General features: G+C 35.5%; 1 protein-coding gene across 1 annotated transcript in view; it reads right to left on the reverse strand.

Annotated features, from left to right (window-relative positions):
- The window catches only part of LOC110465752 (cytosolic carboxypeptidase 2-like), a 182,256-nt gene extending 172,759 nt beyond the window's left edge, over positions 1-9,497 (reverse strand). The window contains exon 1 of the mRNA XM_021521794.1: positions 9,137-9,497. The gene's annotated coding sequence lies outside the window, so the exon portion shown is untranslated. The remainder of the gene's footprint in view (positions 1-9,136) is intronic.
- Between the last annotated feature and the right edge of the window lie 2,199 nt (positions 9,498-11,696).

The raw sequence follows: 11,696 nt of genomic DNA on the forward strand, positions 1-11,696 counted from the left end.
CAGGGTGGGGCAGCAGAGCAAAAGGGAGGGGGGATTAAAAGTGGGGGTAGGTGTTGGGGTGGGGGACAAGATCAAAAACAAAAAGGGGAAAATCATGATCTAGTGGTATTTTTTTCTCACAGTTGGTTACAAAAATCTAACTTGTCGGAGTTGTTTTCTATGAAATCTTTTTTTATAAAATTTATACCAATATTTGCTTTCATAAAACCGTAAAAACAACTGTTGTTTCTCAAGTTTAATTCCAGAACAATAAAGGAAAAACTAAATAACTCAGTACATTATATTTAATTTCTGATGGAAAATTGTCGAGTGTACTTTCAAAGTTTCAAGGTTTTAAAACCACGAGTCCACAGGATTTATTTTATATAAGCTACAGATATTACCCTCCAGCAAGTAGGTCAAAAATCTTTTCTTCAATACATGACCCATTATCCAGTTTAGCACTTAATTTAAGTCTCATTAACTTAAAAGAAATTTTATCTGGAACATTTTCACATTATATGTAAATTAATACTGAATAATTCTGAACACAAAGCATTCAGATAATTGAGCAGTATCGTAATTTAAAAGTTGACTCATTGTGTCGAATACGATATACCCCCTCTGGTAATTGTCACCAAATTGTATGCTGAAGAACTTTGTTCTCCGTAACTTGAACATACACCCTAAACTATATATGCAGGCGCAGTTGGCCCAAGTTCAAGGTCAAAGAGGGCCAGTAAGCTTGGTAGGACTACAGATTATATCAATGTTAAGAAGGTTCAAGCTGTTTATTATTTACTACACTGTAAATCGTTGTTCATATAGATGTGACAACAATTCAATTTTAATTTTACAGGCAAACAATATAAACATGGACTAATCAAACAGGCCCATACATTCCCAATCAAAGATATGAACCCCTGTAGCTCAAATTTGCCAAAAATTGATAAATTCCCAACAACAATAAAAAAAAAACTTAAATTTTTAAACCTTTTCTGTCTTTTCTTTATTGCATATTATAACAAGAACTGTTGGAGAACAGCAAAGCTTGGCTATTGGTGATATATCTAGTAGGACAGCAAATGTCAATAGACACACATTTACAGTAATTAAAACCTCAATATAACGCTCGTCATTTCACTTGCCACCTCACTTAATTACTTCCCGCCAACATATTTCAAGGTCCCTTAATTTGAGTTTTTTTTATGTAAAACCAATTTTCATAATGCAATAACTACCATAACTTAAGTATGCATATTCATACACCCAGCTTTGTAGCCCAAAAACTAAGGATTTGAAAATTCCCGCCTTCCCTACCCACATGGCCCATATCTAAAGTTATGGTAATAATAACTGAAATGAAATCTCTTTTTTTTATTCCTTTATGCATTTCCCTCAATTTATTGCCAAACCTCTTTCTTATGCCAACATTTCTTTGAAAAAATGGTGGCAATATAACAAGGTTTTGTTGTACCTCAACATGTTGTACATTTCAAAAGAAGAGATGACCAGACAACGTGAAATAGTCAACAGTGTATTGATGGTGGTGATCCAACACTTCACAAATAAACTTCTTTAAAAACTTTAACCAAGTCCAATTAATCAGATTTGGACCCTAAAATATGAAAACATGGTTTAGCACATTGCTTACACTCCATGTATTTTTTGTAATTTTTTTTAATAATAACTTAAAGCATACATTTATGTCAAGTAGGTTATTGTCTTTTCTTTTAATAATATCGCCGACAAAACTTTAAAATTACCTCCATGTATTGTAAGAGGATGTTATCCTGGTGAAAGTACAATACATGTACAAGTTTTCCATACCTGCAAATCTTCCCTATTTAGGAGGGAGACTCCCGATTTTGGACCCTAAAACTGAGCATTTTCAACCAGTGAATTTTCTAAACTATTCCTATTTTCTAAGATCTGATAATTTCATTTGAAAGAACAGCTCAAAAGATGCTATTTGAAAGTGTTGTTTTTCCTTAGGATGTACATACATACATTATATTTACGCATTTAATCCTAGGCATGCAGAATCTAGCTCCCCCTTGGAAATTTCAACAAGTTGGCAAGTATGGTTGTCCATCAGCAAGCTAGCTTACCCCTTTTCCCCACCCAACCCTCCTTGAATATTCTATATTCAACAATCAAAAAATAATTTAAAGGAACGCAGACGCATCGCTTATGATGATTGAAAATTGATATGTGAACATACAAGGTTTCTGTAGCTAAATCTCGGTAAAATGCTATCAAAGAGTGACCATTGTTGACGAAAATCTCAACGAAGAATAGGTGTTTAATTGTATTTGCATTAAAAGCTTTCCCACGATCAAATTTATCAGCTTCATTCAACATGTTAAAATTCTACTCTCAGAATAATTGATCCTAGCTATTTTTACCTAGATTTATTCAATGGAATTCTTCAATTCCCATGTCCGGTGGGCATAAGGCCGAAAGGAGACGCGATAATCTTACCAATTTAAATACTGTGATAACCGAACACACACTCTAAACTAGTTGTAGCTGACCATCTCACTTTCAATGTAAATTTGATCATGATAATTTTCCAGATTGATAAAGAGAAACTTACTGCAGAGTGGCATAGTGTAGGCTACTGAGGGTTATATGTCTATTTCTGTAAGGTACTGTTTATAACACGAAACGTTTGGTGATACTTTCCTTTGTGGTTTGAAGCCATGTAGATCGTTTCGTGGTATAAACTTTCGTGGATATCCTATATTAACAAACAGTAGACATAGATATCATTCAAATTCATTTGTATTTATTTTTTTGGGTTCAATAGCACCCACAAAAAACCACGAATGTTTATACACAACAAACATTTCATGTTATACAGTAATGCCCTTCTTCATTTTAATATGCATTAACTAAAGTATTTAAATAAAGAAAGTTGAATAAAGATAATTAATTTCAAAATAATATACAACTTTCAAATATTGCTATTCCATCTTTGCATATTGCAGAGTTCTCTTCTCTTGTGAGCAGTTATTGATTGTTACGTCATTTGTTTGTGAGAGTAATGTTTTTGAGAAAACGACGTAATTTTCTCACACAAACTAATGACGTAACAATCAATACCTGCTCACAAAAGAAGATAACTCTACAATACGCAAAGACAGAATATCTTAATAACCATTCATAATCTGAGAAATTTGAAACTAGAACTGTAAGCTGCATGGCTCTCTCATACCTTCAAAACCTAATTTATACAAAAACTAAAATGTTTGGTTGTGATATATACTAAATTATTCTTATTTTTTTAAAACAACAATTTTACATACTGATAACATGTACAAAGTTTAATTGACGTTTATGCAGGACTTCTGTAGTTTGGACAGGTATATAACATAAAGGGGCATAACTCCATACAATAGTGATGAAATGAAAGACGAGCCACATTTAATATTGTCAGTGTACAAAGCTGACTTACAGACAAACAGTTGGCAGCAAATTACAGTTCAGACACATGGACAAACTACCTGATTCAATTGACCTCCACTAACTTAATTTTCAGTGATATAATTATTACCTTGAATCTCAATGGTTCATTTTGTATACATTTTGTTTTTTAAATTTAAGCAAGATTTTTTTTTTATGATTTGGTCTAGCCTACATAATTGTCAATTATCGTCGCTGGATACTGTAAAGCTGCTTCAAGTTTCATAAAAGTGTAATGCACTGCCTGGCAAAAATAATATTTTTTGTATGGAATTCTTTTGAAAGGGAGATAAATAAGTAAGGAGGCATACACCCTTAAGTAAGATATATGAACACTCCAGACTACAAATGACAGGTACATTTAGTGTACAACGTTTAAATTATATCTTTACACAATATTGTCTGCCAGTCTAATACTAGGCCATGTCAGTACAGTTATTTCTTCTAACGTTACTAAATACTGCCAAATTAAATGCTATCATCAATAAAGAGAAGTTTGTCCTTGTAAATTAAGACTGTTTATGATGCCTAAATCGATCTATTAGATCCGAAGTATTAACTCATAGTTTAACAATGTCAGGAACCTCGTAGACACGATCATATAACATAATTAAACAACATTTAGATTTAATTTCTGACAGTTTTAACATATCCCTTAATTTCTGACAGTTAGAGGTAGTGAAGCTTAAACAGTCATTATGTCTAAATAATATTAAGTAATTACATATTTGTAAGTACACACCACCTGAGTATACTAACAAAGGTACCAAATGAAGTACCTATGTGTGAGAATGTCCAGCAATTACGTCTCTGAAATACAACATCTTAATCCAAAAAAATAAAAAATGAATCATAAATTAAAAATACATTTAAAATGCTTTAACTCATTCACCCCTGAAGACACATTTGAAATCTCCATGTCCCAATGTCCAGCAATTATGTCTGCACAATACAATATCTTAATCCAAAAAATAAAATTTAAGAAATTAACAAGAGGCCCAATGGGCCTGCATCGCTCACCTGTTATTAATCTAACACTTGTAATCTTAAGATTTCATAAGAACCTATTAAAAGATTTAAACATATGACGCCTCTGACCTTGATTGTCGAACAAGGACATTAGGTTGAAAGTGGATCAAGGTCATTCATTTTAATTTTTGCTTATTGAAAAAAAGTCGCTGGAAGATTTTACGACATTTGACCCCTGTGACCTTGAAAGTTGGTCAAGGTCATTTATTTGAACAAACTTGATAGTCCTTCATCCCAGCATGCTACAGGCCCAATATCAGTACCTTGGGCCTTTTGGTTATTGAGAAGAAGTCATTTGAAGTTTTTACGACATTAGACCCCTGTGACCTTGAAAGTTGGTCAAGGTCATTCATTTTAACTAACTTGGTAGCCCTTCGTCCCAGCATGCTACAGGCCCAATATAAGTACCCTGGGCTTTTTGGTTATTGAGAAGATGTTGTTGGAAGATTTTAAGACAGCTGACCCAAGTGACCTTGAAAGTGGGTCAAGGTCATTTATTTGAACAAACTTGGTAGCCCTTCATCCCAGCATGCTACAGGCCCAATATCAGAACACTTGGCCTTTTGGTTATTGAGAAGAAGTTTTTTGAAGATTTAAGACATCTGACCCCAGTGACCTTGAAAGTAGGTCAAGGTCATTTATTTGAACAACCTTAAGGTCGCCCTTCATCCCAGCATGCTACAGGCCCAATATCAGTACCCTGGGCATTTTGGTTATTGAGGAGAAGTTGTTTGAAGATTTTAACATATTTGACCCCCGTGACCTTGAAAGTGGGTCAAGGTCATTTATTTGAACAAACTTGGTAGCCCTTGATCCAAGCATGCTACTGGCCAAATATCATCTTCCTAGGCATTTTGGTTACCGAAAAGAAGTTGTTTAAAGCAAAAAGTAGACGCCGGACAGACAGACGACGGACGACGCACCATAACATAAGCTCACTTGCCCTTGGGGCAGGTGAGCTAACAATACACTTAAAATGCTTTAACTCATTCACCCCTGAAGATGCATTTGAACACTTCCAATACAAAGGTTGGAATAGGTCATTATGAAATTTCAAGGGTGAATGCTTTAAGGTAAAGCCAATCAAGTTGAAAGATATATGGGGTAGTATTACCGTTGATACCAGAATTATCCTGAACAAGTACCGATTGTATGGTAGCCATTACAAAAGTCCCAAAACACCACCGCAGTCACATATGATGCTAATAGAAGTTACAAAAGTGCTAGCTGCAGTACCAGGATAGATCTAGACCTACATGTACACTACCTACCAAATTTTGAGCGAAATCAGTCAATAAATCAATTTCTATACACATCAAAGGCAGCAGCAGGGGCAACCATGTTGGACAATGCACTGATCGAAACCCTCCATTCCTGATCACACATGTTCACTTTTGTTAAATTCTACACAATAGTTTTTCGAGAAAAGTGACAGAAAACGGGAGAAGCAAGAAACGGAGCAAAATCAAGTTGAAGCCAACCATAAGAAATTTTGGGGACTTCAATATTATCTAAGTAATTCTCTAGATGTGTATAAAATACGATAATTCAAATTCAGAATCAATAAAACTAGGACAAAATATGAACAAAGGAATATTTACACAGAGACATTATTTAATATACAAAGACACAACACAGAATTTCAGTTACAATAGACAAATATAGAAAATTAGCAATTTCAAGGGTCAATCTTATGACCTTTCATTTTTCCTTATCAATGCTGCTATCTAGAAATTGTAAACGCATAGTATCATATTGACTTCCTTTTCTCCCAACCTTCACAGCTGTCTACCGTTTTAGCCGGGGAAAGATCAGCTTGTCACCCCCTAGGGGGAGATAGCCTCGTGCCGATTAGCACATGTTCAATTGTGACGTCATTAAAATGTGTCATCGGTAATTGTGACATTATCAAAAGTGAATGACAATATGCATACCCCACATGTGACAGCTGTGACCGAAATGATAGGATTGGAGAAAAATAATCATTCAATACCTTGATGGTGTAACAGAGAAATCTCCAACCCTCGGGGTGATGTTTTTTGGTTGTCTAACCCTCGGCAGAGCCTTGGGTTAGACAACCAAAAACATCACCCCTCGGGTTGGAGATTTCTGTGTCACACCCTCAAGGTTGGACAAGATTCTATTAGTCAAGGGAAACAAGTCTACAGAAGGAGAACTCCTATTAAGCTTTTATTTTATAGATAATGGAAAAAAAATCAAAATCAAAAAAATAGTTTAAAGTGGCATCTTCTTCATGAGATTATAACTAGTGCAGCATCAGCCTATATACCTTATACCCTGGCTATAGCTGACTGGGGTTAATGTCTTTGGGACACCACACAAATAAAGCACAGCAGTCATGGAGTAGGTGTTAGCCCGCTGACCAAAAGTCATTTGTCAAACCATGTTTGCTACTACATACTACATTTGTTATGTCCTTCAACTAGGACTGCTTTACCTATGTATACCCTGTCATCCGACATAGGTGTCTCATTATCACATTACAACAAGAACTACATTGACAAAGGGACCAGTCGGTCTTGAAACATTGCCACACGTTTAATACATACATTGTTTGTGTTGAGAGTAAAACACTGATATCATTGGTTTGTTTGTGTTTCGCGTCCTACTAACAGCTATGGTCATTTTAGGACATGCCAGGTTTTGGGGGTAGAGGAAAGCTGGAGTTAAAACCGAGTACCTGGAGAAAAACCACTGACCTGCAGCCAGTACCTGGCGACTGCCCTACATAGCTAGGCCTTGAACCCACGACCCAGTGGTAGGGGGCTAGTGGTAGCAGAATGTCAGACTCCTTAACCCTTTCACCCCTATGTAACTTTAATAAACTCTACTATGCATTGATCTGGATAGGTCCATTATGGTCTATAGTGGTGAAAGGGTTAACCACTGATTTAGAAATCTGCAACACAATTAATTCCCTGATTCCAAAGCCACCAGCCACATTCTCAAAATAATGAGAGAAATACGTGTCATTGTATGGGGTAATCTGTATAGAACGGCAGATCTCAAATTTGGTACAAATAGATGTGGTGAAACCCAGCAACATAAGATGATTCTATAGCGCTTATGATAAATATGACACATCAGGCCAGTATAATCCTCCATAATATCCTCGACTTAGAATAACACCGACATCAAACAAATTCAAGGTTCAATGGCACATAGCATTCTTGTAGCTACACGCTAAATTCAACCCATAGCTGCTAAATCAAACTTAGGGGGCATTATAATGATTGATACAATCAATATATTGATAAAGGTTATCATATAGTAAGTCTGACAAATTATACATGTATCAATATTTTGATGTATAATATATACCAGGTACATGTAGGAAGGCTCCAGGGTTTGGTTTGGTTTGTATGTGTTTTATGTCCTATTAACAGCTATGGTCATTTAAGGACCACCAGGTTTTGGTGGTGGAGGAAAGCCAGAGTTCCTGGAGATAAACCACCGACATAAACTGATGAGCCACATTCCGAATAGTTTCCTTGTAATTTTGAAGAATCACATATAATACATTTTGACTGGAAATAATATCAGTTTGATGGATGACGTCATTCAGTGCACATGTTCTTAAGTTATTGGACTCGTTTAGACTAGCTGACTTTTAGCATAATTTCAGACACCTTAACCACTTGGCCACAGCAGCTCCTCCAGCGAGGGTCTCAGCTCTGAACAATGGTTGTACATCATGATTCTTGGGGTCTCATGTCTCACAAATTGATACTGTAGAATCAGGTCATGAGGATTCTAGTGGCTCATGCCTGACAACTGTTGAACAAATGAGTATTATTCCAGGTGACAAGATTCTGGGTTTCAGTTCTGACAAATTACAGTATCTACATATAGCTGTCAACCCTCCCTCATTTTGACCAAAATTTACCAATCTCCCTCAAAACTCCCTCAGTCAAGTCCAAACTCACACAAACTCAAATCTACATCCTGTGGTCAAATATCTCCTTATTACTCCTAGTTAACTCATTCACCCCTGAAATTTCATAATGAACTATTCCAACCTCTGAATTGGAAGAGTTCAAATGTGTTTTCATGGGTGAATGAGTTAATGTTTATGGAGTTATTTTGATACATAAAATGTGAAAGATAAATTGAGCAAAGGAAATTCAGTCGTGTTTCACACACTTTCTCCCTCATTGGAACTAGTTTGAATCACCCTATCTATTGACAAAACTTTTTAGTGATTTTGCTAATATCTAACAGAACTTTTAAAAAAGCACAGATTATGAAAATGATCAAAAACAGGAAGAGAATGCTCAGATTGGGGGTATTTTTATTTGAAAATTGGTACATTTTCCAGCCCAAACAGGAATTTTTATTGATAGGGGAATAAAAAGTAAAGAATTGGCCTACATATGTAGATTGGTCTCTGAATCTGAAAACAGCCAGACAATTTATAGTTATTGTGGTCTATATATAAAGCTTCAAATGTTTAACGGGCTAATAGTTTGTGGGCCATACGGAAACAAACAGGGTACATAAGCATAGTGATAGGACCTACAGTGTCAGCCCACACCGGAATTTGGTACCATACAAAGCCATCAAGTTCACATTGTCATTCAAAAATGCACATTCAAATTTAACAAAATACAGATAATTAAGCCATTTGCAAGTCTCTTACCTTGAATATTTTTCTGTTTCGACGATTCCAGCAAATATTGAAAATCCAACATACTTCCTCTTGCTTATTTAAACATATAACACCTTCAAAATAAACGGAAAAATATAAATGTTACGAAGTTTTAAAGTAATCCAGGTCCAATGCCTCTTTTCTCGGGAATATTTGTGAACAAACAAGTTCTGTTTGGTCACAATATCTCTCCATTGTATACAAATCAATCACTACAATTTTGGCAGCTCACACTTCGTAAAACAAATCCTTCCGAAAAGGGACCAAAAAATGCACACACTGTCCTTCGATACACAAGGGGATATATCCACTCCTAGTACATGTGATAAGCTGTCAAACGTCTCAAGCCTATCAGAGTATCAGGCCCCCTAACCACGGTTAAAAGGGCAAATATCTAGAGACAAAAAAAAATCAATTCCAAACTTCTTCTTTACCCTGATTCGGAACAAGGTCACCTGAACGTTTTCATTATTTTTGACTTAGCAACATGTTTATGTTATGTGAATAGTTCAGTTAAAATTTATGTAAGATAAGTTGCTGCTAATGATCAGAAATTTAGTTTGAATCACGTAGATGTCCTCGAAGTTTGATCAAAAATATTTTTTTAAATATATAGAAAAAAATCACTATTTAAATTAATTGATTTTACAATACGAAGTTCCATACATTTTACCTATAAATAATTGTCAATATACAACATTCCACAAACTTTGTTGTTTTATATTCAAAGTTCATTTACATTTGTTTGTACCTTGTTGTTTAATCACAAAGTTCATATAACTGGTTATTTTAGACAAAGTTCATATTATTGATAGTTTCATATTTTTCTATATGAAATCCCAAATATTTTGTTGTGTTGTATATATAAAGTTTCACATACTTTATTGTTTTTATGCAATGTACACCTGATGGTATATATAAAAATATCATATTGCTTCAATAGTTTAATTTATTTCGTGTTCACAGCCAGTTACCATGCATACTGCATTTTGGCTCATGCTCGTGTGCAATTTGCACCAACACATAGTGATATTCACTTCATAAATTTATCTTTTGTGATATTATATCTACTTTATATGTGATATGCTATGTAATGTATAAATTTGTGTCTCTCTTCCTTTTTAGTAATCTGTGATTTTTGTTATTAAATTACTTATATATATATACACGTCTATGTTTGTCGCAAGAATAGCACTACAGTGCTAATGTTATTTTGATTGTAATGATATGCGACGGTAAATAAAATTTCTTGAATCTTGACATGTGGCAGGTACACATGATTAAGGTCGCCTTCTAGCTTGGAACTAGAGGAAATTTCCCTTTAGCTCAGTGGTAGAGCGTCCGACTAGTCAGGAACCTGGAGATCGAGGTTTGATCCCCTGTGGAAGCACACTATTCTCTTTCCTGTTTAATGTTACAAACAAAAGACCAAAATCACTGTGGATACATATGTACAGTACTAATCATTCCAGTGGCGGATCTAGAGACCTATCTGGGGGGTTTCCAAATTTCCAGGGGGGGGGGGTTCCACGTGGAGGAAAATGGTGAAAATACATGATTTTTTAAAGAAAATTCTCAGGGGGGGGGGGGGCCTGAAAATAAAATAAAAACTCTGGATCCGCCACTGCATTCATTTCATTCCTGAAAATAATCTCTTACCTATTCACCCCTGAAATGTCATAATGAACTATTCCAACCTTTAAATTGGAAGAGTTCAAATGTGTCTGCCGGGGTGATGGCTTAAACTTTGTGTCCCCTAGGCTAACCTTTTACACAAAACATCTCCAAGATTCACTAATGGGTACAATGGCAAGTCAACCAACCTTGCCTTACCATCTCCAATCTGCATTCATTCTGTCAGACAATTCGTTACCGAAAAAAAACTTAATGACATCACGGATTTAGATTGCTATCTAAGTCCGTGCTGACATCAAAACGTTATTTGAAAAAAATGCCTATTTTCCCTAAACTTTACTGGGAAAAATACCTTTAGTGATCCGTTTTCATTTATTATAGCACGGACTTCGATAGCAATTCCTTAATTATATCCGTGGAAAACAATTCAATTATCGACATCAAATTTACCGGGCATTTACCTACCCTAGTCCCGACAGCCGAACGACTCGTAACTCCAATACACCACAACGGGGTCTGGTACACATCAGGGTGATTATAAATATATCGTCAAAATCGTTCACCATTAAAGAGCCTCAATGGCCGACTTATATTGATATCATTGTTTCAATATACAGCATGACATACGGGAGTCCTCTATCCTCGGTATCCAAGGGCTGTGAGCTGCCCGCGTCACGACCAAGTTCCTTTGAAACTCTTGCATTGGGATCCTGCCGAAAAGCGGCATGTACTGTAGGCGGTTTTAAACAAGAACATAATGTCTTCCGTGGTTCAGGAAATGTTCTTTATTTTTGTTTTATGTGTAAAAGTTATGCGTACAGTATTTCATTACGCATCTTTGAATAAATGTTAAATCACGTTTAAGTATCGTTAAAGAATTCCAATCAATTACACTGCACGTGTACAATCTGCATAA

This window comes from Mizuhopecten yessoensis, unplaced genomic scaffold (assembly GCF_002113885.1).
Source record: "Mizuhopecten yessoensis strain PY_sf001 unplaced genomic scaffold, ASM211388v2 scaffold11101, whole genome shotgun sequence".
Classification (NCBI taxonomy): Eukaryota; Metazoa; Mollusca; class Bivalvia; order Pectinida; family Pectinidae; genus Mizuhopecten; species Mizuhopecten yessoensis.